The sequence below is a fragment of the Artibeus jamaicensis genome, unplaced genomic scaffold, assembly GCF_021234435.1.
Source record: "Artibeus jamaicensis isolate MK-2021 breed Jamaican fruit bat unplaced genomic scaffold, CSHL_Jam_final contig_2790, whole genome shotgun sequence".
Taxonomy (NCBI): Eukaryota; Metazoa; Chordata; class Mammalia; order Chiroptera; family Phyllostomidae; genus Artibeus; species Artibeus jamaicensis.
In genome coordinates, this window is record NW_026521616.1 from 1,304,250 (window position 1) to 1,331,292 (window position 27,043).

General features: G+C 36.6%; 1 protein-coding gene across 5 annotated transcripts in view; it reads left to right on the forward strand.

Annotated features, from left to right (window-relative positions):
* TAOK1 (TAO kinase 1) overlaps window positions 1-27,043 on the forward strand; it is a 155,836-nt gene that overhangs the window by 16,515 nt on the left and 112,278 nt on the right. The window contains exons 2-3 of one of the 5 annotated variants that reach the window (XM_053662773.1): window positions 6,271-6,364; window positions 20,285-20,387. The exons of 1 other annotated variant lie outside the window; for it this stretch is intronic. The gene's annotated coding sequence lies outside the window, so the exon portion shown is untranslated. Of the gene's footprint in view, window positions 1-6,270; window positions 6,365-20,264; window positions 20,388-27,043 lie in introns of those variants that run through there. 3 more of the 5 variants (XM_037162886.2, XM_053662776.1, XM_053662774.1) reach the window with 3 other exon arrangements.

Consider the following 27,043-nt stretch of genomic DNA (forward strand, 5'->3'; position numbering starts at 1 on the left):
GGAACCTAAACAACAAACAAGCAAGCAAAATATAACCAAAGATACTGAAATAGAGAACAGACGGACAGTGACCAGAGGGGAGAGGGGAGGGAATTTTAGGGGAAAAGGGAAAGGATTTACAAGAACTAGTATAAAGGACACAAGGACGACAACTAAGGGGGGTGGAAATGGGAGGGAGGTGGGGAGCACTGGGATGGGAGTAAAAGACAGAAAACTGTATTTGAACGACAAATAAATTTAAAAAAAATAAAAGTACCATACAGTATTATTAACTGTAGTCACCATTATGTGACTACAGTTAATATCCTTATAATATTATATTTAGGCTGTACATTATATCCTTATAACATTTATTTTCTAATTCAAATTTGTACCTTTTGACCCTCTTCACCCCATTTAACCCTGCCATCCCCAAACCCCGCTTCTGACAGCTAGCTGTCAATCTGTTTTCTCTATCTATGACACGAGCTTGTTTGTAGATTCCACATAGATTATATAGTTTTGTTTTTGTCTTTCTCTCTCTGACTTATTTCACTTAGCATAACTCCCTCAAGATTAATCCATATGGTTGCAAGTGGTGAGATGTCATTTTTTCCAGCCAAATAATAATACTCCATGACCTGATAGATATACACATGTATTTGTACACAGCCTATGTGTATGTATTAATATAGATTATAAATATTATGTTTACATATACTATTTCTAGCTCACATTTTCTTTATCCATTCATCCATTGAAGAACACTTAAGTTATTTCTATATTTTGCTATTATAAGTAAAACGTCAATGAATATGGGAGGGATACAGATATCTTTTCAAGTTAGTGTTTCCTTTTTTTTTTTTGGATAACTACCCAGAAGTAGAATTGTTGGATCATGTGATAGTTTTATTTTTTATTTTTTTAGTGACCTCCATACTGTTTTTCAGAGTGGCTGTACTATTTTTCAATCTCATCAGCAATGTATGAGGATTCCCTTTTCTTCACATTCTTGCCAACACTTGTTATTTCTTGTCTTTTTTATAACAGCCATTCTAACAAATGTGAGGTAATACCTCATTTGTGTTTTCGATTTGCATTTATCTGATAATTAGTGACGGTGAACACTGTATGTTTTGTTTGGAAAAAGGTCTACTCTCATCCTCTGCCCATTTTTTTTTTTAATTAAATTTATTTATTTTTTTGAATTGATTATGCTGTTACAGTTGTTCTATTCCCCCCTCCATTCCCCTCCACCCTGCCCCCCCAACCCCACCATTACCCCCCTTTAGTTTATGTCCATGTGTTTCAAGTCCTTTAGGTTCTATATTTCCCAAACTATTCTCACCCCCCATCTATTTTCTATCTACTGTCTATGCTACCTGTTTTCTGTACCTTCTCCCCCCATCTCCTCCTCCCATTCCCCTGTTGCTAACCCTCCTTGAGATCTTCATTTCTATGTTTCCACTCCTGCTCTAGCTGTCCTTTTAGTTTGCTTTCGTTTTAGGTGTGGTTGTTAATAACTGTGAGTTTGTTGTCCTTTCACTGTTCATGTTTCTTTATCTTCTTTTTCTTAGATAAGTCCCTTTAACATTTCATATAATAAGGGCTTGGTGATGATGAACTCCTTGAATTTGGTCTTATCTGAGAAGCACCTTATCTGTCCTTCCGTTCTAAATGAAAGTTTTGCTGGGTAGAGCAATCTTGGTTGTAGGTCTTTAGATTTCATGACTTGGAATATTTCTTTCCAGCCCCTTCTTGCCTGTAAGGTCTCTTTTGAGAAATCTGCTGACAGCCTGATGGGGACTCCTTTGTAGGTGATTGTCCCCTTAGCTCTTGCTGCTTCCAGGATTCTTTCCTTCATTTTAATTTTGGCTAATGTAATTATAATATGCCTTGGTGTGTTTCTTCTTGAGTCCAACTTTTTTGGTACTCTCTGGGCTTCTTGGATTTCTTGGAAGTCTATTTCCTTTGCCAGATTGGGGAAATTTTCTTTTATTATTTGTTCAAATAGTTTTTCCACTGGTGGTTGTGTCTTTCCCCCTTCTGGTACCCCTATAATTCGGATATTGGAGCGTTTAAAGATGTCCTGGAGGTTCCTAAGACTCTCCTCATTTCTTTGAATTCTTGCTCCTTGACTCTTTTCTGTTTGTCCATTATTTGCTTTCTTCTGGTCCACTGCATTGATTTGAGTCCCAGTTTCCTTTTCATCTCTATGGGATTCCTGTGGAATTCCATTCATTTCCCTTAGTTTAGCCTCCATATGTTTCTCTAATTTGTGGCTGTAATCCACCAAATCTGTGAGGAAGGTGATGACCAGTGTTTTAAACTGTGCGTCTGAGAGTTTTGCTATTTCTTCGTCATTTAGATTTATCTCTGGGGCTTTGAGTTCTGCCTGCGACATTTTTGGTCTGTTCTGGCCCTTTAAGTGGGACAAGCGGCGCCTTGGAGTCCCAGGTCGCTGGGTTGTGACGCTGTATGTGGGGGCGTGGTCAGAGCGGGAAATGGCGCAACGCCACCGGGCTGGTCCAACCGCTCACTCCCTCACTCGCGCGCAACCAGGCAGCCACGGTCAACTCGTTGCCACCGCCTCCCCACTGTGTCGCTCCCCCGGTGGGCTGCTCGGCGGCTCACCAGGTCCAATCCTGGGTTTGGAACCCGCGCGACTGGATTCACGCGTCTGGATTCCGCGCCTGGTCCGACCGAGCCCTCCTTTGTAAGTCCTCACCCGACGCTGGTTTCGCCCCTTACCGGTCAGGCTGAAGAATTTGTTGTTAGCGGACTTCCGAAAAGTTCAGTTTTCCGTGTTCTGGTTGTGTTTTGTGATGCTAATATTTAGTTGTCCCTAAACTTGGTTGTGTGAGGAGGCAGGCACATCCAGCTAAACCTCCATCTTGGCGGAAGTCCTCTGCCCATTTTTAAATCAGATTGTTTGGATTTTTTTTGCTCTTGGGTTATATAGTTCTATAAGTTCTTTATATATTTTAGATATTAATCTTTTATCAGATATATGATTCACAAATACTTTTTCCCATCCTGCAGGTTGTCTTTCATTTGTTGATGGTGCAAATAATTCTTTTGTTTAATTTTTAAGGTTATCTGTTATTGATCCTTCCGTGTTACTGCAGCCTATTTTCCATTACTGCCCAATACACAGACTTTATTATACCTGCTCTGCCTATGTTTATGATGTCCCCTTAGTGCCTTTTTTATCTCGTCTGCCCTGTTCTCTCTGTCCATTCAAGTCTTCCATGAAATTGTCCCTAACTGCTTCAGCTTATACTTTCCTTGTTCTTCTCTTTTGGGCTCATTATCAATATTTTAGTATTCAATGAGGTATTTTCCTTTTTTGTAATTACTTAATCATCTTAACTTTAGTAGGACTATAGTTATTTTGTATTGCTCCCTTATGATGCTTAGCATAGGACACATAGTACTGATTATTGAATTTTTAAAATTTAAATTCTCTTAAGTATTAAACAGCGACCAGCAATTGTATTAGAGAACTTGACAGTGAACAAGGACAATTATTTGTAAAACCACAAGTAATAAAAGGCATAGCTCCATGAACCTATATAGATTTTGAAGCCATACTAGTGTGCTAGATTACAGTGGAATCTAAAATTTAAAACTGGGAAGAATTGTACAAGTAATCTCATTGGGTAACCTTTCTTCCCCTGAACGTTGAACCCATGAGAATTGCTTGTGTGGATATGAACTTCCTGAAGCCATATGCAATTTGCCAGATAGATATATATGTACATTTTTCTAGAGTAAGAATCTGTAACTTAATTGGTTTTTCAAAGGTCTGTGATTCAAAAAAACTTTAAGATCCTGTGACCTAGCCAAAATATGACATTTTTCATATGAGACAACCGAGGCTCAAACATAAATCAAGACACAAGAGGGATGACTTACAGTCATTGTTATTCACAATGATGATCCTTGAGTCAGAAGGAAAATACTATTAGTTCAGTGTGTATCTAATACAATTGAAATATTTCTATCCCAAATGGTTAAAATAAACTTCTAAAACGTGGAGTTCAAATCCACATAGTATTAAATTAATAATTTAAAAATGAATAGTTTAGTGGCATTTAGTACATACACAGTATTGTGTGACCATCACCTCTCTTCTAGGATAGATAAAATTTACCTACTGTAGAAGCATACCCTTTACCCATTAAGCCATTGTTTTCCCTTCATCCCTTTCCCCTGCCCCTGATAACCACCAGTCTGCATTCTCTCTCTGTAAGTTTGCATATTCTACATATTTCAGATAAATGGAATCTCATATTGTATTGAGCTGACCAAAAAGTCTGTAAGTTTTTTTTCCCGTAAAATAAGACACATTTTTCATTTTCACCAATAACTTTATCAATTTGGATATTTTGAGTATGTCTGCTATCTTCTGTGTGGTATAATACTGATTTTTCTCAATTACTGTCTTGATTTGATCACTATCAACTTCACTTGGTCTACCTCACCATGGAACATCATCCAGAGAGAAATCTCCAGCCTGAAACTTTGCAAAGCACTTTGACACATTTGATCAGTCACAGCACCTTCCCCATACACTGCACAAATCTTTTTTGTGTTTCAGTTAATATTTTTACCTTTCTTGAAATAATAAAGCATAATATGCCAAAAGTGTTGCTTATTGGAAGAAAATAGCCAATATTAAATGGCTACACAAAAATTTGCTAATTTTGATAAGTTTTTTTAAATGCACGCTGATATGACAGCTGTCAATACAGTCTAACAAAATTGTTTCAAATGATGTTAAAGACAACTAAGTGCTACTAGAGCCATCTTACAGGAAAAAAGAAATGAACTTTTTGGCCAGCCTAGTGTAACCATTTATGCCTGGCTTTCATTTAGCATAATTCTGTAGAGCTTCATCTACCTTGTACTATGTATTAGCATTTCATTCTTTTTTTTGGCTGGACAATATTCTATTTATGTCTATATCGCAGTTTGTATATCCATCTATGGATGGACATTTGGGCTGATTTTACCTTTTGGTTATTGTAAATAGTGCTGCTGTGGATATGTATGTTATATGTACTTCTTTGAATACCTGTTTTCAGTTTTTGTGGGTATATACCTATGTCTAAAATTGCTTGGTCATATGGTAATTCTATATTTAGCTTTGAGGACCTGCCTGCCAGTTGTTTTCCACAGAAACAGAACCACTTTACATTGCCACTAGCAGTGCACAAGGGTTCCAGTTTCTCCACATCTATTATAACCGTTAATTTTTGTTAAATTAAAAAAAAAAACATTTTATTTATTTATTTTTAGAGAGAGTGGAAGGGAGGAAGAAAGGGAGAGAAACATCCATGTACAAGAGAAACATCGATCAGTTGCCTCTTTCCCACCCCCAAAAAGGGACCTGGCCTGCAACCCAGGCATGTGCCCTGACTCAGAATCAAACCAGTGCCCTTTCAGTTAATAGGCCAGAGCTCAGTCCACTGAGACACAACAGCCATGCCTTCTGTTAAAATTTTTTAAAAATTATGAGGCATCCTTGTGGGTGTGAAGTGCTACCTCCTTGTGGATTTGATATGCATTTCCCTAGTGACTAGTAATGTTGAGCATGTTTTCAGTTTGCTTATTGGTCATTTACATACCTTCTTTAGAAAAATACAAACTTGATTTTCAAAGAGGTATGCTTAAGTTAATGTATTATTTCATTTTATTTTCATTTTGGGATTATTATTTCTACTTGTGTTTCTTAGAGTTTAACAATAAATCTTTAATTAATCACATTCTAAAAAATAAAATAACAAAAAGTTATCAAAAATCTTTCAAAATGTGAGATATTTGCTGTTACTATATAATTAAGTACTAGACTATTTGGTACAAATACAGAGTACTTTGGGTAATTAAAAAGAAGAGAGCCCTGGCCAGGTAGCTCAGTTGGTTAGAGCATCATTGCAGTAAGCCAAGGTTGTGAGTTTGATCCCCAGTCAGAACACATACAAGAATCTCTCTGTCTCCTCCACTTCCTCTCTCTCTCTGTCTCTCTTCCTGTCTCTGTCTAAAATCAAGAAATGAAAAAAAAGGGGGAGATGGTGAGACTAAATTTTGAGAGTTTGAGACCCTTTTTAACATTCTGTACAATTAAAAATTTTAATGCAGACAAAGTAATTTTAGGGTATTTCTCACCTTCAGATAGTTGAATAATGTCGTTTGACTTGGCTTTGAAAGATCTCCATTTAATTTAATGCATAAAAAAAGTACAATTAAAAAAATATCCTCACCCAAGGATATGTTTATTGATTTTAGAGAAAGAGGGAGGAAGAGAGAGAAAAGCATTGTTGTGAGAGAGAAACATTGATTGGTTGCCTCCCGTTCCCCAAACCGGAACCTCCCAACCAAGGTACGTACCTTAACGGAAATCCAACCTCCAACTTTTGTGTGTATGGCACAACATTCCAACCAACTGATCCAGCTGGCCAGGGCAAAAGACAAAACACAATTTTTGAAGTTATATATATTATTTGATTTCAGGTAAGTAACATAAGACATATTTTTTTAATTTTTTTTATTTTATTGATTATGCCATTACAGTTGTTCTATTCCCCCCTTCGTTCCCCTCCACCCTGCACCCCCTGCCCCCACCATTTCCCCCCTACCCTGCACCCCCTGCCCCCACCATTTCCCCCCTTTAATTTATGACCACGTATCTCAAGTTCTTTAGATCCTATATTTCCCCTACTATTCTTGCCCTCTCCCCTATCTATTTTCTACCTACCATCTACGCTGCTTATTTTCTGTACCTTCTCCTCCTCCTACCCCCCTGTTGCTAACCCTCCATGACATCTTCATTTCTATGTTTCCGCTCCTGATCTAGCTTTAGTTTGCTACCTTTTAGTTTGCTTTTGTTTTAGGTGTGGTTGTTAATAGCTGTGAGTTTGCTGTCCTTTCACTGTTCATCTTTTCTATCTTCTTTTTCTTAGATAAGTCCCTTTAACATTTCATATATAAGGGCTTGGTAATGATGAACTCCTTGAATTTGATCTTATCTGAGAAGCACTTTATCTGCCCTTCCATTCTAAATGAAAGCTTTGCTGGATAGAGCAATCTTGGTTGTAAGTCTTTGGATTTCATGACTTGGAATTCCTCTTTCTAGCCCCTTCTTGCCTGTAATGTCTCTTTTGAGAAATCATCTGACAGTCTGATGGGAACTCCTTTGTAGGTGACTGTCCCCTTATCTGTTGCTGCTTCTAGGATTCTCTTCTTCATTTTAATTTTGGCTAATGTAATTATGATGTGCCTTGGTGTGTTCCTTCTTGGGTCCAACTTCTTTGGGACTCCCTGAGCTTCCTGGATTTCCTGGAAGTCTATTTCCTTTGCCAGATTGGAGAAGTTCTCCTTTATTATTTGTTCAAATAAGTTTTCCACTTGTGGCTGTTCCTCTTCCCCTTCTGGTACCCCTATAATTCAGATGTTGGAGCATTTAAAGATGTCCTGGAGGTTCCTAAGTCTCTCCTCAGTTTTTTGAATTCTTGTTTCTTCATATTTTTCTGTTCGTTCATTTTTTTCTTCCTTCTGGTCCACTCCTTTGATTTGAGTCCCATTTTCCTTTCCATTACTATTGGTTTCCTGTGCATTTGCCTTCATTTCACTTAGTTTAGCCTTCGTATGTTCCTCTAATTTGTGACTAAAATCAGCCAGTTCTGTGAGCATCCCAATCACCAGTGTTTTGAACTGTGCATCTGACAGTTTTGCTATTTCTTCGTCACTTAGAGTTATGGGCTCTGGGGCTTTGAGATCTTCTTGAGCCATTTTTGGTCAGTTTGAGCCCGTTAAGTAGGAGGAGCGGAGCCTTAGGTGTTCACCAGGGCGGGGCCACCCAGGTCGCTGGGTTGTGACGCTGTATGTGGGGGCAGGGTCAGAGCGGGGCAATAATGGCCCCCTCTGCTGCTTCCCGCTGCTGGGGCCTACTCGGTCCATCTCACTGCTCACTCCTTTGCGAGTCTATGTGCGTGCAAATGTGTGACCTGTCGCTCACTGGGTCTGCCCGTCACAACCCTACGCCTGGGATCTGTGCGCCTGGGTCTGTCTGACTGAGTTTTCCTGTGCAACCCCACTCCGCCAGCTGCTGGCTTAATCCCTCTTACTGGTCTGGCTGAAGAATTCATTGTTATCAGACTTCTGAAAAGTTCAATTTTCTGTGTTTAGACTGTGTTTCCTGTTGCTAAAATTTTGTTGTCTCTAAACTTGGTTGTGTGAGAAGGCACAGCGTTTCCACCTATGCCTCCATCTTGGCAGAAGTCCCGCATAAGACATATTAAACAGACAAAGATGAGCAAGTAAAAATAAAGATAGGAAAATAAGATGAATCCTCAGGCAAATACTCTGAAACTATTGATGATATTTAGCATATTAAGCTTTATTGAAGCATCATTCATATACCAATAATTGTACAATTTAGAATATTCATTTTGATGCTACAATCAAGGAACAAAACATATCCATTACCTCCAAAAATATTCTCTTGTTCTTTTTTGGTTATTGTTGTTTTTTTCTACTTTTGTGGTAAGTATTTAACATGAGAACTGTTCTCTTTTCCTATCTTTATGATATGATATTCACTGTTGAAAGCAATGGACTGAGAATTTGTTTCATGCTTTTTTTTCTAAGTAAGAAGAGAAGTAGTCACATATAAGATTTAGTGTCTATTATATATAAAAGGGGAAAAACCCCATTTATTCCATGAGAAAGTAATTGGAATAATTAAAGGGGTGATTATATATTAGAAATTAATAAATAGAACATACTGAGTGGCTTCTTGCATTAATATAAGCTGAAAGTATATATTTGACATTTTTTAAAATTTGGTTTAATCCTCAAACTATTTTGAGGAAAAGGTTTGAACTGATTTGAGATTTTGATTTCCCTCTTTGGAATTATATTTAGTGCCATATGGTACTTTAGAAAGGCAAATTTTGAATTCATTAATATTCTAAAAGGGGTAAACTTCATTGCAGATACTATTTTTAATTTAATAAATTTTTGTTAAGTAACCTTGTAATTGTTTTTATATTTGCTTAAACTACTTTATAATTGCTGAATCTCCAGCACCTAGGACAGTACCTGGGACCTGGTAAAGGCCTAGTAGATGTTGCATGAATTATGCTTATTTTGGTTTACTGGTTGGGTTTTTTTCTTTTCTTTTTTTTTTTTTAAGATTTTATTTGTTTATCTTTAGAGGGGAAGGGAAGGAGAGAGGGAGAGAAACATCAATGTATGGTTGCCTTCGTGCTTCCCCTGCTGGGAACTGGCCTGCAGGGAACCGGCCTGCAACCCAGGCATGTGCCCTGACTGGGAATCAAATCAGTGACCCTTTGGTTTGCAGGCTGGCATTCACTTCACTGAGCCACACAAGCCAGGGCTAAGGACTTATGTTTTTGTTTAGAATATACTGCAAAGTGGTATTGTGACCTTCTCAGGCATATAACCTGATGTCGATATGTCTTATTACTGTTAATATTATTAACTTGGTTCATTTGCTTAAGGTGGTTATATTCTGCATTCTCCACTTTAATTACCACTTTCGATTTGTAATTAATTAATATCCTGAGACTTTGTGTTTCCTGGTACTTTTGTCAAAATTAAGAAACTGACATGAGCGTATTATTACTTATTAACTAAACTCCTGACTTTATTTGGATATTACTAGTTTTTCCATTAATGTTTTCCTTCTGTCACAGTCTGCTCTGAAATGTGTGGATTTCTCAGTCCCTCCTGTCTTTGTTTTTATGACCTTGGCAGTCTTAAGATGTATTGGCCAGCTATCCTGAAGAATGTTTCCCACCTAGGTTTGTTTGATATTTTTCTTATGATTAGAGGTGTGATGGATTTTGTGGAAGAATACCACAGAGATGTAGTGCCTTCTCATTACCTCATGTCAGGAGGTACATGATATCCTCATGACGCTTATGATGTTAGCCTTCCTCACTTGGTTAGTGTAGTGTTTACAGTTTCACTTATGTAAAGTTACAATTTTCCTTTTACCTACTCTACCCTTTGGAAGTAAGTCATTAAATCTAGTCCCTGGCTTATGTGGGGATGAAACTCTTGTAATTTTGATTTGCACTTGCTTGATGTCTCTTCATGGTGATTATTTGCTATGTATCTCTCTTCTTTAGCTAAGTTATTTGCCCCCCCATCCATTTTAAAATTGAGCTGTATTATTATTTAGTTATGAATTTTATATGTACTCAAGATATAAGCCCTTTTATTAGAAAAATGTTTTTACAAATATTTTCTCTCAGTCGCTGACTTGTCTTTTACTTTTTTAACACTATCTTTCAAAGAACATTTTCCGTTTTCATGAGGTCTAGTTTATACGTTTCTTCTTTTTTTAATGGATTGTGCTTTTGGTTTTATATCTAGGAAATTTTTACATAAATGAAGTCATGAAAAAATTTTGTCCTTATAGAAGTTTTAAATTTTTCAGTTTTACATGTAGGTCTTTTATTTATTTCGAATGAGTTTTTGTTTAGGGGTAAGATAAAAAAGGTTTTTAAAAAAATGTATTTTATACTATTTAATGAAAAGACTATCCTTTCCCCATTAATGAAAAGACTATCCTTTCCCCATTGAATTATCTTTGCGCCTTTGTCAAACAGCAGTTCACCGTATATGTGTATGTTATCCTCTGGTCTCTGTTACATTAATCTGTGTTTTTATCTTTACACCAGCATCACACTATTTTGATGACTGTAATTTCATCCTGTCTTGAGTTTAGTTAGAGTGTGTCCTCCCTTGATTCTGTTCCGAATTGTTTTGGTTATCCTAGGTGCTTTGCTTTTTTATGTAAGTTTTAGAATCACTTTGTTAGCTCCTACAAATAGACTGCTGTAGACTACTGGTGTTTTGAGATTGGGTTGAATTTTTGGATGATTTGGAGGAGAATTGACTTCAATATTGAGTATCCTAGTCTACAAGTAGGACACAGCTCTACATGTCTTTGCATGATCTTTGATTTCTATCATCAATGTTTTATAGTTGTCAGCGTATAAATCCTGCACATATTTGTTAGTTAGATTTATCCCTAAGTATCTTTTTTTAAAGATTTTTATTTATTTATCTTTAGAGGGGAAGGGAGGGAGAGAGGGAGAGAAATATCAATGTATGGTTGCCTCTCATGCGTCCCCTGCTGGGAACTGGCCTGCAACCCAGGCATGTGCCCTGACTGGGAATTGAACCCCGATTCTCTGGTTCGCAGGCCCGTGCTCAATCCACTGAGCTACACCAGCCAGGGCAGTATTTAAGGATTTTTGAGGTTAGTGTAAATGTTACTTTTTTTCTCCTAAGTTTTAGTTTCATTACTAGTGTATAAAAATACAATTGATATTTGTATATTGATTTTGTATTCTTCAACCTTGATAAATTTACTAATTCTAGTAGCTATTTATAGATTATGTGGGATTTTTCTCTGTGGACAGTTATGTTTATGAATAAAGAATTTTGTTTCTTTTCAGTTTGAATGTCTTTTATTTCTTGAATAGGTATGATGAATGGATATCCTTGCCTTGTTCTCCATATTATGGTGAAAGTATTTAATCTTTCATCATTACATATGATATTAACTGTAGGGTTCTTATAGATATTCTTTGTCGGGTTAAGGAAACTTCTCTTTTCAGTTTACTGAAAGTTTTTGTCATGAGAACTGAATTTTGTCAAATGCTTTTTTTTGAATCTACTAAAATATGCTTTTTTAGTTTAATATAGTGAATTACATTGATTGATTTTCAATTCTATGATATACTCCACTTGCTCATGATATATTATTATTTTCATAAACTGCTGGATTCTGTTTACTAATATTTTGTTCAGAAGTTTGCACTTACATCCATGTGGGATATTGGTCTGTCATTTTCTTCATATCTTTTTCTGGTATCATGTTATTTTGACTTAGTAAAATAAATTGATGTGTTTATATGTTGGAAGAGTTTATGTAGAACAGGTGTTATTTCTTTTTTAAATATTTGGTAGAATTTGCTCGTAAAACTATCTGGGCCTAGAGTTTTCTTTGTGAGAAAGCTTTAGCTACAAATTCAGTTTAATGGAAACAGAACTATTTTCAGTTATTTATTTATTCTTGAGTGACTTTGATAGTTACTGTTTTTTAAGGACTTTATGCATTTTACCTGTTACCAAATTAACTGGTAAAATTATCCGTAATATTTCCTTATTCTTTTCATGTCTATAGGGTCTTTATTGATAAATCCCCTCTTTAAATCCTGATATGATAATTTGTATATTTTCTTTCTTTTTCTGTATCAGATTGGCCAGTGTTTTATCTATTTTATCTGTTAAAGAACTAGCTTTTCTCCTGGCCTTGTAGCTTAGTTGGCTGGAGGGTCATCCCGATGTACCAGGTTTGCTGGTTCAATGCCTGGTCGGAGCACATACAAGAGGCAACCAAGGATGCATAAATAGGTGGATCTGTCTGTCTGTGTGTCTGTCTCTTTCTCTCTGTAAAAATCAACCAAGAAAAAATAAAATCTAAGAACCTTTTAAAAAACTAGATTTTGTTGAAATTGAATTTTCTCTATTGGTTTCTTATATCTGTTGTTTTTCATTTCATCTTTTTTTTTTTTTTTTTTTACAATTTATTTCCTTCCTTCCTCCTGTGTTGTGTTTAATTTGCACTTTTTGTTTCTTAAGCTAGAAGCTTAAATTACTGACTTCAAATTTTATTTTCTAATATAAGGGTTTAATGTTATAAAATTTCTCTTTAAAGTACTTTCTTAGCAGTCAACCACAAGCTTTCATATGTCATGTTTTCACTTTTATTCAAATTCAAAATATTTTCCAATTTTCTTTGCGTCCTCTTTGACCAACTATGTGTTAATAAGAAATGTGTTGTTTAATTCCAAATATTTAGGGAGGGTTCTGATTTAATTTCTAATTTAATTCTGTGATCAGGGAACACACTCTGAATGAATTTAATTCTTTTATATTTATTGATATCTGTTTTATGACCCCGTATATGGTCTGTTTTGGTAAATGTTCCATGAGTGCTTGAGAAGAATGTACATTCTGCATTTGTTAGATGGAGTGCTTTATAAATGTGAATTAGGTCAAGTTATTATGAGTGTTGTTTAAGTTTCTATATGCCTACTGGTTTTCTGTTCTCTCAGTTATAGAAAGGAATGTTGAACTATCAACTATAATTATTCATTTGTTTATTCTTTTCAGTTTTGTCAGTTTTGCTTCATGTATTTTGAAACTTTGCTGTTAGGTGTGTATACATTTAGGGTTGTTGTGTATTCTCTCTCTTTTTTTTTTTAAGATTTTATTTATTTGTTTTTAGGCAGGGGAAAGGTGGGAGAAAAGAAGGAGAAAAACATCAATATGTGGTTGCCTTTGGAGAGCCCCCCACTGGGGACCCTTTGGTTCACAGGCTAGCACTCAATTCACTGAGCCACACCAGACAGGGCTGTTGTGTATTCTTGATGAATGGTCTTTTTCTCACTATGAAACATCCCTTTTTAACTCTGGCAATATTTCTTGTTCTGAATTGTTTTTGTAATAGTCATACCTTGGTACTCGTCAGCTTTAGAACTCGTCACATTTACAGCTCCTGTACTTGTCACATTTTGATGAGAAAAAAATGTTTCAGCACTCGGTGCTTGCTCAGTACTTGTTGTACTTGCTAGAACTTGTATAAGTTATGACACTGCCCTGCAAGAGAAAATGCTTCATTGTTAGATATGCATTGGTTTTGGGACTCGTCATGAGTTCTGGAAAGAATTGACAAGTACTGAGGTGCCACTGTATAGCCACTTCAGCATTCATTAGACATTTTTTTAAAAAATGTGGTAAGATATACATAACATAAATAAAATGTACCATTTTAAGTATACATTTTAGTGGCATTAAGTGCATTCAGTGTTGTGCAACCGTTGCCACTACTCATTTCCAGAACTTTTTATCATCCCAGCAAAATCTTTGCATCTGTTAAAGAGTAACTCCCATTTGCCCCTTCCCTCAGCCTGTCTAAATCTCCATTCTACTTTCTGTCTGAATTTGCCTGTTCTAGGTACCTCATTTAAGTGGAATCATATAGTACAGAGTGGGGCAAAAGTAGTAGGTTTACAGTTGTGTGTGCAGGAAACACAGAGTTTATTCTTAGCACAGAGTTAATACTGTTGTGTGTTAAATAGTATATCATTTTTCATATGAACAACTGCCTTCTTTTGCTCCACCCTGTATTTGTTCTTTTGTGACTGGCTTATTTCACTTAACATAATGCTTTCACACCTCATTTATGTTGTTGCATGTCTCAAGATATCCATTTCTTTTTTTTTAAAAAAATATTTTATTTATTTACTTTTAGAGAGAGGGGAAGGGAAGGAGAAAGAGTGGGAGAGAAACATCAATGTGTGGTTGCCTCTTGTGAGTCCCCTGCTGGGAACTGGCCTGCAACCCAGGCATGTGCCCTGACTGGGAATCGAACCGCGATACTCTGGTTCACAGGCCCGCGCTCAATCCACTGAGCTACGCCAGCCAGGGCGATATCCATTTCTTTTTAAAAGGCTGAATAAAATATTCCATTGTATGTATGTATCACATGTTGCTTATCCATTCATTTGTTGATACACATTTGAGTTGTTACACCTTTTGGCTGTTGTGAATAATGCTGCTATGGACATTGGTGTACAATGTACAGACTCTTTGAGCTCCTACTTTTAATTCTTTTGGGTATATCCAAGGGTTACTCCAGTATTCTTATCCTTAGTGTTTGCATGATATATCTTTCTTTTAATCTGTTTTTGTCTTTATATTTAAAGTGAGTTTCATGTTGACAGGTTTTTTAAATACATCTTATCTGTCTTTTATTGGAATATTCTTAAAATAACTATATGGTTGGATTTAAGTATTTGTTCTTGCTATTCATTTTCTATTTGTCTCATCTTTTGGCTGTTCCTTTGTCCTTCTTCACTGCCTTTTTTTGGATTCAGTATATGTATTCAATTTTTGTCTCCACTGTTAGCTTAACAGGCCATGATTTTTATTTCATTTTATTTATTTAGAGAGAAGGGAGAAAGAGAGGGAGAAAACATCCATGTGAGAAAGAAACATTAATCAGTTGCCTCTCCCAGGTGCCCCAACCAGAGACTAGGTCCACAACCCATGCATGTGCCCTGACCAGAAATCTAACCGGTAACCTTTTGCTTTGCAGAGCAGTGCCCAACCAACTGAGCCATGCCAGCCACAGCCAGGCTGTAATTTTTTTAAGTGGTATTCTATGGTTACAATAGGCCTCTGTAACTTGCCAGATTCCACCTTCAAATAATATACCATTTCACATGAAATGTAAGAAACTTCCAACGGCATTCTTCTATTTTCTACTCTAATCCTTTGTGCCATTGTTGTCATACATTGTCCGTGTGTATATATATGTTAAAAACTCTAGATTATACTGTTGTGATTTTGCTTTAAATAATTTATTGTATTTTAAAGATAACTAAGTTATTTTTTAAAGTTTTTTATATTTATACCATTTAATTTATTATTTCCATTATTCCTCTTTCCTTTATGTAGATCCCAGTTTCTATTCAGTAACTTTTTATATGTGCTCAAGGAACTTACTTTAATGAATTTTCACAGATTTTGTCAGAAAAAGTCTTTATTTTACCTTAATTAAAAAATTTTTAGAGGGTATAAGTATAGGTTCAGTGCAATTATGAGGCATAATACTGGCAAATCCTGTGTACTCCTCACTCAGTTTCCCCCAGTAGTAACATCTTGCATAACTAGTATAATATTTCAACAGGAAATGGATATTGATACAACTTCATTTGATGTTATTCAGATTTCACCAATTTTACCTATATTCCTTTTTGTATGATCTCATTATGTGTATTTAGTTCTTTGTAGTTTTATCACATATGTAGAATTACTATGACAGATATCACAGTCAAGATACAGAATAGTTCCATCACAAGGGGCAGTTGTGCTTCCCTTTATTGTCATAGTCACCTCTCCTCTCCTTTATCCACCCAACCCTTGGAAACCACTCACTCGGTTCATCTTTATAATTTTAACATTTTTGGAATGTATATAATTATGCAGGGTACAACTTTTTGAAATAGGTTTCTTTTTTTTCTTTTCTTCACTTAACCATGATTCTTGTGAGATTTATACAATTTGCTTCACGTACCAATAGTTGGTTCTTTCTTGTTGCTAAGTAATATTTTATGTACAGGATGGTGCCACATTTTGTTTAACCATCATTTGTTGAAGGATATTTGGGTGTTCTCCTAGCTTTTTGCTATTAAAAATAAAGTACACCAGGTCCTCGCATAATGTCATTTCATTCAACATTTTGTTACAACATTGATGAGAAAAAAACGATTCCTGGACAGGGCTACCACATGTGGATTTTGTATGGTCTCCCCATGTATGCATGGATTTTCAGTGTGTATTCCAGTTCCGACTCATGTCCCAAAGATGTGCACATTAGGTTAATTTGTGTGTCTGAATTGTCCTAATATGAATGAGTGCGTACCCCGCGATGGAATAGCATCCTGTCTGGGGTTGGTTTTTTTCCATGTGCCCTAAGCGGCAAGATAGGATCTGGCTACCCATGACCCTGAATTGGAATAAGTGAGTTGGAAAATAATTATCATGCTTGTTTTTTATTAATCTTTCTTAAACACATTTGTAGCTCACATTTATTGCAATGTTTGATATTAGAAGTGTTTTGGGTTCTTTTTTTAGAAGTTTGGTGAAGTTTTTGTGACCAGAAATATGCTGTAGGAACTTAACTCTTGTTTATGTCAATTAGCTTGTGAGAAAATTGGTTTCATTATACATCCTTTTTCCTTAAAGTTGTAGTTTCCAAGAACGTGTTGACGATATTAAGTGAGGACTCACTGAAGAGGCATGCAAATGGTGTACATGTTTTAGTGTGAAAATAAGTTTTGTTGGTCAGGGATAAGTGACCCAATTGTGGGTCATTATAGTAAACTCATGTTTAGTTTTATAAGGAACTGCCCTATATTTCTAGAGTGCCTATAACTGTTTATTTTTCACATCTTTACTAGTATTTTTTAATTGTGGAAAATATGCATAATAACAAGATGGTGGAATAGGTCATTGTGATACTCACATCTTCCCATAATCACATCAAGATTACAGCTAAATTACAGAAAAACCATCACTCAGAACCACCTGGAATCTGCCTGAACACAGTGCTACAACTAAGTATAGAAAGAAGCCATGTTGAGACTACCTTAACATTAACATTAGCTAGGAAAGCCCATTTTTGTCCTGCTATTTCTTCTTCTAGGATGTACAGCCGTAGCTCCCAACAGCTGTCTTGAATTACGAGGTGACTTTGAGGAGGCCATACTCTGAAGGCTGCATAGCAGGAAAAACAGGAGCCTGAGTCCCTGATAGTAGTACCAAGGGGCCATTGTACTAATCTTGGACTACTGAACTTCTCACTAATATGTGGAAGTAAAATAAAGTCCTATCTTGTTTAAACTATCAAAATAAATATATGAATGACACCATTTTAGTCATTTTTAAGTGAATGCATTTGTGGCGTTAAGTACAGTCACATTGTTTGCAATGCTTCCCACCATCCATTTCCAGAATTTTTCATTTTCTTCAGTTGGAATTCTGTACCAGTTAAACGTTGACTCATCATTCCCTATCTCCCATGCCCTGGCAACCACCATTCTACTTTCTGTCTTTATGAATTTCTTTCTCTATTTCTTTATTCTAGGAACCTCATATGAAAGGGATCATATACTATTTAGCCTTTTGTGACTAGCTTATTTACCATTTGGTTTTTGTGTTTTTTTTTAAGATTTTATTATTATTGTTAATTTTAAGATTGTATTTATTTATCTTTAGAGGGGAAGGGGAGGAGAGAGGGAGAGAAACATCAGTGTATGGTTGCCTTTCATGCATCCCCTGCTGGGAGCTAGCCCACAGGGAACTGGCCTGCAACCCAGGCATGTGCCCTGACTGGGAATCAAACCGCGATTGTCTGGTTCACAGGCCTGCACTCAATCCACTGAGCTACACCAGCCAGGGCTACCATTTGGTTTTATAATTACTTTTTATATAGCCATTCTAAATTAAATTCAATTTAGTAAATTGACTTTTTAGAATTTCAGTATTTGAAAGATGTCATAACCTTGTTTTTTGACTTCCACGGTTTCAGATAAGAAATCTGCAATCATTCTTATCATTGTTCCTCCCTAGAAAATATCTTTTCTCTCTGGCTACTCTTAAGACTTTAGTTTTATCATTGGTTTTTCAACAAGTTGACTATAATATTTGTCTTGATTTGAGGTTACCCTGGTGGTGCTTATTGAGCTTCTTGCATCTATGGGCTTATGGTTTACATCAAAATTAAGAAATTTTGGTTATTCTAATAATATTTTTAGTCCACCCTTTCATGTAGTAATCCAATTATACATGTTAGACCTTTTGATACTGTCCCACAGTAACTGAGATCCTACATGTTTTTCTTTTATTGTTCTATTACTTGGTTCTTGTTTTCATGTTTCCATATCAATAGATTTTTAAAAAAGATTTTATTTATCTTTAGAGGGAAAGAGGAGAGAAATATCAATGTATAGTTGCCTCTTGTGCACCCCCTGCTGGGAACTGGCCTGCAACCCAGGCATATGCCCTGACTGTGACTTGAACCACAGTCCTTTGGTTCACAGGCCCACTCTTAGTCCACTGAGCTATACCAGCCAGGGCGGATCTTTTTAAAATTTATGGCTCATTTCTTCTACAGTGGCATATGTACTGTTAGTCCCATTTACTAACATTTTTTATTTCTGAATTTTATTTTTCATTTTTTAAAGTTCTGTTTTGTTCCTTTTCTCTTTTCTCTCAATTAAGCATATGTTCTTACATAAATAATTGAAGATATTTACAATAAATAATTTTAATACCCTTTTCCTCCTCATTCCTCTTTCATTATGAGGTCTGTTTTTATTGACCGATGTTTCTGCTAGTTATGACTAACCTTTGCTATTTTTTGATATGTCCTTCTTTTTTAGATTTTATTTATTTATTTTTAGAGAGAGGGAAAGGGAGTAAGAAAGAGAGAAACATTGATGTACAATGTGTGAGAGAAACACCAATTGGTTGCTTCTTGCATGATCCCAACCAGGGATTGGGCCTGCAACCCATGCATGTGCCTGAAGTGGGAATTGAACTGGCGACCTTTCAGTTTGCAGGCTGGCATTCAATCTATTGGGCTATACCAACCAGCACAGGTCTGGTTGGTATAGCTTTTAATTTTTGATTGATTGTAATATGTGGTCAGTTTTGTTTTTTATATGCTGACAAATTTTTTCTATCTCTGAAGAATGTTACACTTTGTTTTGATTGGTAGTTACTTATGGATCAGCTTGATCCTTTCAAGGCTGTTTTTAAGCTTTGTTAAGATGAATTTAGAGAGGTCTTTATGCTAGGTCTAATTTAGCCCTATTATTAAGGTTATGACCCCCTTTGGGGTCTCTACGGAATGCTTTAAGTCTTCAATAAGTAATCTCCACTGTGGTTGAGTTGAAACTCAGACATCCCCCAGCCTATTGTGACTTCTGGGAAGTTAGCTTTCTAACAGTTGTTCTCTGTTAGAGAACTGCCCTATTTTTCTAGAGTGCCTATAACTGTTTATATTTTTGGAGTTTCACGCTTTGCATGCGTAACTTTGTATGGAGTAAAATTCTGAAGGCATCCCCTAAATAGTTCTGGAATTCTTTCCCTAAAAAGCTACTTTCTCTATTTCTGTTGCTTGGCCTAACTGAACTCTGATCTCTCTTTTCAGTTCACAGGGACTGCTATGCTTTACTTGGAATCCTTTTCACAGTACTGCATTCTGGAAAGTGCTTCCAGGTAGAAAGCCAGTAACCATATAACCTACCTTTTTTGTTTCACTCCTCTCAGAGCTTGCAGTCATATATTGCCTCTTGTCTGGTATCTGAAAATGGATTTTATATTTTTCCAGTTTTTCAGGTGTCTGGGACAGGAAGGTAAATCCTGTCTCAGTTATTCTATCATTGCTCAGAAGTAGAAGTTGATCCCAAATTTGCATACACCAAGTTTACAAAAACAATTTGGTTTAAATTTTGTCACAGTATTATGGCCAGTATTGTGACATCATTGTGATTTTTATTTTTATTAAAGTATAGTTCATATATAATATGTAAGCTTTAGGTATACAACATAGTGACTATATTTGTATACTTTTTTAAGTAATAATTTTTTAATCCTCACTCTAGGATATGTTTATTGATTTTAGAGAGAGAGAAAGGGAGAGAGAGAAAGAAACATCGATGTGAGAGAGAAACATCAATCGGTTGCCTCCTATACATGCCCGACTGGGGATTGAACCCTCAACCTAGGTATGTGTCCTGACCAGGAATTGAACCCTCAGCCTTTCAGTGTATGAGACAATGCTCCAACCAACTGAGCCACCCAGCCAGGGCTCCTTGGTCTTTTATTGTCTTCCATGATATTTTAAAGAATTCAGGTTAGTCGTTTTGTATCTAAGTTTTGACAGAAAATCATCTGTGTGAGTCTAGTGTGGAGTTGCAGATAACTTTGTCTATAAGTAGCATGGAGTTGTAAATATCAAACTATTTTGAGTCTTTTCTTTGCCCCCCCCCCCCATCTTTGAACCATAATGTTTTGGAAGAATGTTTTCCAGATTATGTATGTATGAAATTTTGAAAAATTTAAACAAAAAAATCTTTCTCCTTGCAAAGTTGCAAATCTGTAGATTTTGGGTTATGATATTAAACTTAAAAAAATTCCTGCTTTATTTGTACCTTGTATTTAAGTTTCTGACATTTTTAAGAATGTTGCAATTCTGTTTTTTTATTTACATTTAGAAAATTTGCATGAACTTTTATTGGAGCAAATAAACTAGAAATACTTATAAGAAAAATGAAAATAATTCTATAAATTCTAGCATTCACATATAACAATTGTCAAAATTTTGGTCTTTACGCTTCCAAACTTGAGGTAATAAAAGTGTGTGTGTCAGAGAAACATTAAAAGAATTTTGTATCACTATAACACTCTGGTTGCTTGCTTTTTCCTCCTGTTATAGTGGTTACATTATTAAACAATGAGCAAATGGAAAAGTAAAGGTATATGATCTTTTTAAAGGGAAACAACTGTAAAGAGGCTCTTGTCTTACCAGTTAGTATTTAAATACTTACCAAGTACTATAAATAACTCTTAGTGATCATATCAGTTACTTTTCTAGTTCTCAGAATCTCTGAGTTCTCTGAGAATTAGAATTTGATGGGGTTAGGGTCTTGAAGACCCTAAGGTCTTAAGATGAGAGAGGAGTGCTTGTGGAAAGTTGAAAATTATGAAAATTCTAAACTTTGTTTATTTGGTACTATGTTTCATGTAAATATTATGGCCACAAAATGAATTTTTGTTATTTAAATTTTAACATGTGTTTTTTAAATAGGTAGAACATTTCACCATTGAAAAGTACAAAATAGACAGTGAAAAGTCACCCTCCCAATTTTGTGTCCTAGGCTCTTGAGTTCCTTCATCAAAGGCCATCAGTGCTCTCAGTTTCCAAGTATCTTTCCAGAGATACATAGAGAAAATTTGTATATATCACAGAACACATTGGAAATTACCCGACTCTTTTAATCTAATTCCCTTTAATAGTATTATATTTGTATAGGGTTTCACAATTTTGCAATGTACTTTCACACATAGACTGCCTTGTCCTTGTAACCATCTTGGAAAGTAGTGAATAAAAACTTGAAAGTACAAAGAATTAAAATTACTACTTAAGACATGCAGAAAGAATAAGATCAGAGAAGGTTCTTTTTATTACTTCTAAAATACCTGATTTAGGTAATTAGGTGAAAGATGTAAATTGTATCTCCTTTCTGTCAAAAATGCTACAATGCAATTCTGATGTTAACCACCTGGAGATCAGATTATTGGTTTAAGGGCGTGGTCCTCAACTTCAGGTGTCAGCTGCAAATTCTTCGGGTCCCTAGACCACCTACATTTTTGACCAGCTGGCTACAAATCGAAGGGGTTCCCATGATTCCCCTCAGGCTCGATGATTTACTAGAATGAATCAAAGACCCCAGGAAACTGCTATACTGTCACAGTTTTATTATAAAGAATTCAAATTAGGACCAGCTAAATTAAGAGACATGGGGCCAAGCCTGGGAGGGTCGCAGATGCAGAGCGTCCAACTTCTCTCTGTAGAGCCAGGAAGTATCACCCCCAGCAACCAGTAAACTCACTTGTCTAGAGTATTAAATGAGATTTCAATATGTGGGGTGTGATCAATCGAATCATTGGCAGCAGAATGGCCTCCTGAATAACAAAGATACTCTTATTACTTCCGGTAAATTCCAGGGTTTGAAAGTGTCCCTTCCCAGGAATCAGGGTGGGAAGCTAGTTAAATTATTTTCTATATAATGCTGTCATAGTCTCCCAACATCTATCCTTAGAAAAAGTTCCTGTATCAGTTTTTTAAATTATTTTTCTAAAGATAGTGTTTTGTATGTAAGTATATATACATATGTATGTAGTTTTGTATCTGTGATATTAATATTATTTTCTAGATAAGCTTGCTCTTTTTCCATTTGGACTTTTATGCTTTTTCCCCTTGTGGGGTACCAGTCCATTTGGAGGAGGAGGGTATGTCTTCAAAATTCTTGAGTTTTTAGAAGTTCTATATTGTTCCTGCCATGTAGCCTTTCTTGCCCAGCCCTCATCTAGGCAGTCTCTCTTTTCTAAACTGTTACAGTTCTGTGTGTCTCCAAGGCATAAGTCACTTAAATAATGGTTTATCATAATTGCCTGTTCTCTTTGCCCATTTCTCATTTACAAATTTAGGGTTTATGCCCTGCTTGGTGTAGCTCAGTGGATTGAGCGTGAGCCTGCGAACCAAAGGGGTGCCAGTTCCATTCCCAGTCAGGGCACATGCCTGGGTTGCAGGCCAGCTTCCCAGTGAGGGGCACACAAGAGGCACCCACACACTGATGTTTCCCTCCCTCTCTTTCTCCCTCCCTTCCCTATTCTCTAAAAATAAATAAATAGGATCTTTTAAAAAAATTTAGGGTTTATAATAAGGGAATGGGTTTTGCGAGTCTTATTTTACTCTCCTTTATATTCCTCCTCCCTCTAATATTTTGCTCATAGTGGATACTTAAATATCTCTAGTTTGAAAAATTATGTTTTTTGCATCATTTATTGTCTACACTATTATCATCTGTTGTAGCAAACTACAGTAGGAAGATTTTTCTATAGAATTGATTAAATTCATTCAGAGATATTATCTATTCTACATTAAATATATATTATATATAATAATATATAACTATATTATTATAGTTTACAGATGTGAGCAGTTTCCCCTGCACTCTACTTGAGTGAAAAAAACAGGCATACTGCTAACAAGGATTTATTTAAGTTTTGGGGTTTAATATGTAGGGTGTAAACAAATGGGATTTTTCAGAAACTGCAGGTTCTGTTAAACAGAAGACTTTAATAAACTGATGTGTTCTTTTTAGAATATGATTCCTAATAATTCAGAAGCTCTTACACTGTTCTAGTTTAACTTGGCAATAATAGACTGGATCCACGTGGGAACTGTCTCCTTTAGGAGAGACATGTATATTCCTAATGTGTTTCTGGCACTTTTAACTATTTTGCTAATTTATGTTATCTTCCTAGCTTCTTTAGAGACTTCAATTTAAGGCCCTTGATCAATTCTTCAATAATAAGATATCTTACAGGCTATTTCGAATTTGCTTCCATAGGTTGTGAAGTGTAAATTATTTTTAAAAAGTAAGGCATCATTTAGTACTGTACTGGACAGATTTTCAGAACTGCCTTCAAAATTTTAAATGTCTAACGTCTACCTACACCTCCATCTTGGCTGGAAGTCTCTCTAATTTTAAATGATAAAAAGCTTACCAACAGAACTTCCACCAAGATGGAGGCATAGGTGGAGACGCCGTGCTTTCTCACACAACCAAGTTTAGAGACAACAAAATATTAGCAACAGAAAACACAGACAGAACACAGAAAATGGAACTTTTCGGAAGTCCAATAACGAATTCTTCAGCCTGACCAGTAAGAGGGGCGAAACCAGCAGCTGGCGGAGCAGGGTTGCACAGGAAAACTTGGAAGGACTCAGGCGCGCGGATCCCAGGCGTGGAGTTGCAAAGGGCCAACCCAGTGAGCGACCTACTGAGCGTGACCCAGTGAGCCACTGGCGGATCTGGCGAGGGTGAAGGGTGGCATATTGACTGTGCTGGCACATTCTTGCGCAGATAGACCAGCGAGGGAGTGGACAGTGAGACAGGACCCAGTGGGTCCCAGCGACAGGAGGCCTCAGAGACTGCTGCCATTTCCCAGCTCTGACCCCACCCCCACATACAGTGTCACAACCCAGCGACCCCGCCCTGGAGGCCCTGCCCCACCCCTAAGGCTCCACTCCTCATACTTAATGGGCGTGAACAAACCAAAAATGGCTCAAGAAGATCTCAAAGCCCCAGAGCCCATAAATCTTAAGTGACAAAGAAATAGCAAAACTTTCAGAGGCACAGTTCAAAACACTGGTGATCAGGATGCTCACAGAACTGGTTGATTTTAGTCACAAATTAGAGCAACATATGAAGGCTAATAAACTAATTGAAATGAATGGAAATGCACAGGAAACCAATAGTAATGGAAAGGAAACTGGGACTCAAATCAAAGGAGTGGACCAGAAGGAGTATAAAAATGACCAACCAGGAAAGAATGAAGAAACAAGAATTCAAAAAAATGAGGAGAGACTTAGGAACCTCTAGGACATCTTTAAACGCTCCAACATCCGAATTATAGGGGTACCAGAAGGGTGAAAGGAACAGCCACCAGTGGAAAACTTATTTGAACAAATAATAAAGGAGAATTTTCCCAATCTGGCAAAGGAAATAGACTTCCAGGAAATCCAGGAAGCTCAGAGAGTCCCAAAGAAGTTGAACCCAAGAAGAAACACACCAAGGCACATCATAATTACATTAGCCAAGATTAAAATGAAGAAGAGAATCCTAGAAGCAGCAACAGATAAGGGGACAGTCACCTACAAAGGAGTTCCCATCAGACTATCAGCTGATTTCTCAAAAGAGACCTTACAGGCAAGAAGAGGCTGGAAAGAGGTATTCCAAGTCATGAAAACCAAAGACCTACAACCAAGATTGCTCTATCCAGCAAAACTTTCATTTAGAATGGAAGAGCAGATAAAGTGCTTCTCAGATAAGATCAAATTCAAGGAGTTCATCATCACCAAGCCCTTATTATGTGAAATGTTAAAGGGACTTATCTAAGAAAAAGAAGTTAAAAAAAGATGAACAGTGAAAGGACAGCAAACTCACAGTTATTAACAACCACGCCTAAAACAAAAGTAAACTAAAAGGACAGCTAGATCAGGAGTGGAAACACAGAAATGAAGATGTCATGGAGGGTTAGCAACAGGGGCGTGGGAGGAGGAGAAGAGGGGAGAAGGTACAGAAAATAAGTAGCATAGACGGTAGATAGAAAATAGATAGGGGGAGGGCAAGAATAGTATGGGAAATATAGGATCTAAAGAATTTGAGACACGTGGTCATAAACTAAAGGGGGGAATGGTTGGGGTGGGGGGGTGCAGGGTGGAGGGGAATGAAGGGAATAGAACAACTGTAATGGCATAATCAATAAAATAAAAATTAAAAAAAACTGACCAACAAATTTCAGGTGTTGTGGAACAGATATCGCTGGTGGGAAACCAAAGTGTTAGAGCCAATGGGACTGTACTTGGAAAGTTAAATGTACATTTATCAGCAGTCCCACTGCTTGGAATTTACCTAAGATAAATGAAAACACATGTTCTCACAAAAGACTTAAATATGAATAAATATTCATAATAGCTTTATTTATGAATTAGCCAAAAAGTGAGAACAACTTAAATAAATATCAACTGATGAATTGGTAAACAAATGTATGTTATTGCTAAATATGTAGTTAAAACTTAAGGGCTTTGGGGGGAAATGGGGTTAGCACTCAAAAACTTTATCACTGACACATAAAAAAAGAGAAATCTAATAAAAACAGCAGTGTGGTTTTATGCATGTTAAATGATTAGTAAAAACATAAATATACTTATACAATAAATATGGTACTCTACCTTGAAAGGGACCTTAAGTTTGTGGAAGTGAGAATAAGAAGGGTTGCAGCTTGGGAATTATTGTAAGACAATGAAAGACAGATTATCTGAAATCAGGCTAAAAGTATTAACACGAGATATATTTTATATTAACACATGTGGACAGGTGTCCATAACACATGCAGTGAACTGAAGTAGCTAACATATGTGTAAGGTGTATGTGTGTGTTTTGTGTGTTCTTGGTGTTTATGATGTTAAAGTTTTACTATTACTCAGATGTGATAAGGCCCCCACAGTTCAGGTGACAACTGCCATTGAAAAGACAGGTTTTATTTTTTGTTTGTTTTTATTTATTTTATTTTATTTATTTATCTTTAGAGGGGAAGGGAAGGAGAGAGGGAGAGAAACATCAATGTATGGTTGCCTCTGGTGTGTCCCCTGCTAGGAACTGGCCTGCAAGGAACCGGCCTGCAACCCAGGCATGTGCCCAGACTGGGAATTGAACTGCGATTGTCTGGTTCGCAGGCCCGCGCTCAATCCACTGAGCTACACCAGCCAGGGCTTGTTTGTTTGTTTTTAAAGATAGTTTGTTACAGTTCCCAAGAGGAGGGTCACACCATGCCATGCAGGGCCACCAAGGGAATCACCACGTTGCTCAGGAGGGAGAGGGAACTTGAAAGAAAAATGGTTAAGAGCCTTTATTGTCATTTCTGTGGAAAAAATAGGTGAGGCAAGATAAGCAGGTTTAGGATTGGCTACTTTGAACAATTCACTTCAGTGGACTGCACTGGGTTGTTGGGGTCCCGCAGTGATCAAGGGAGGGAAATATGAGCTTGGAGTGTAAGAGCTAGATATAGGAGGAGATGGTTGGGAGAATGC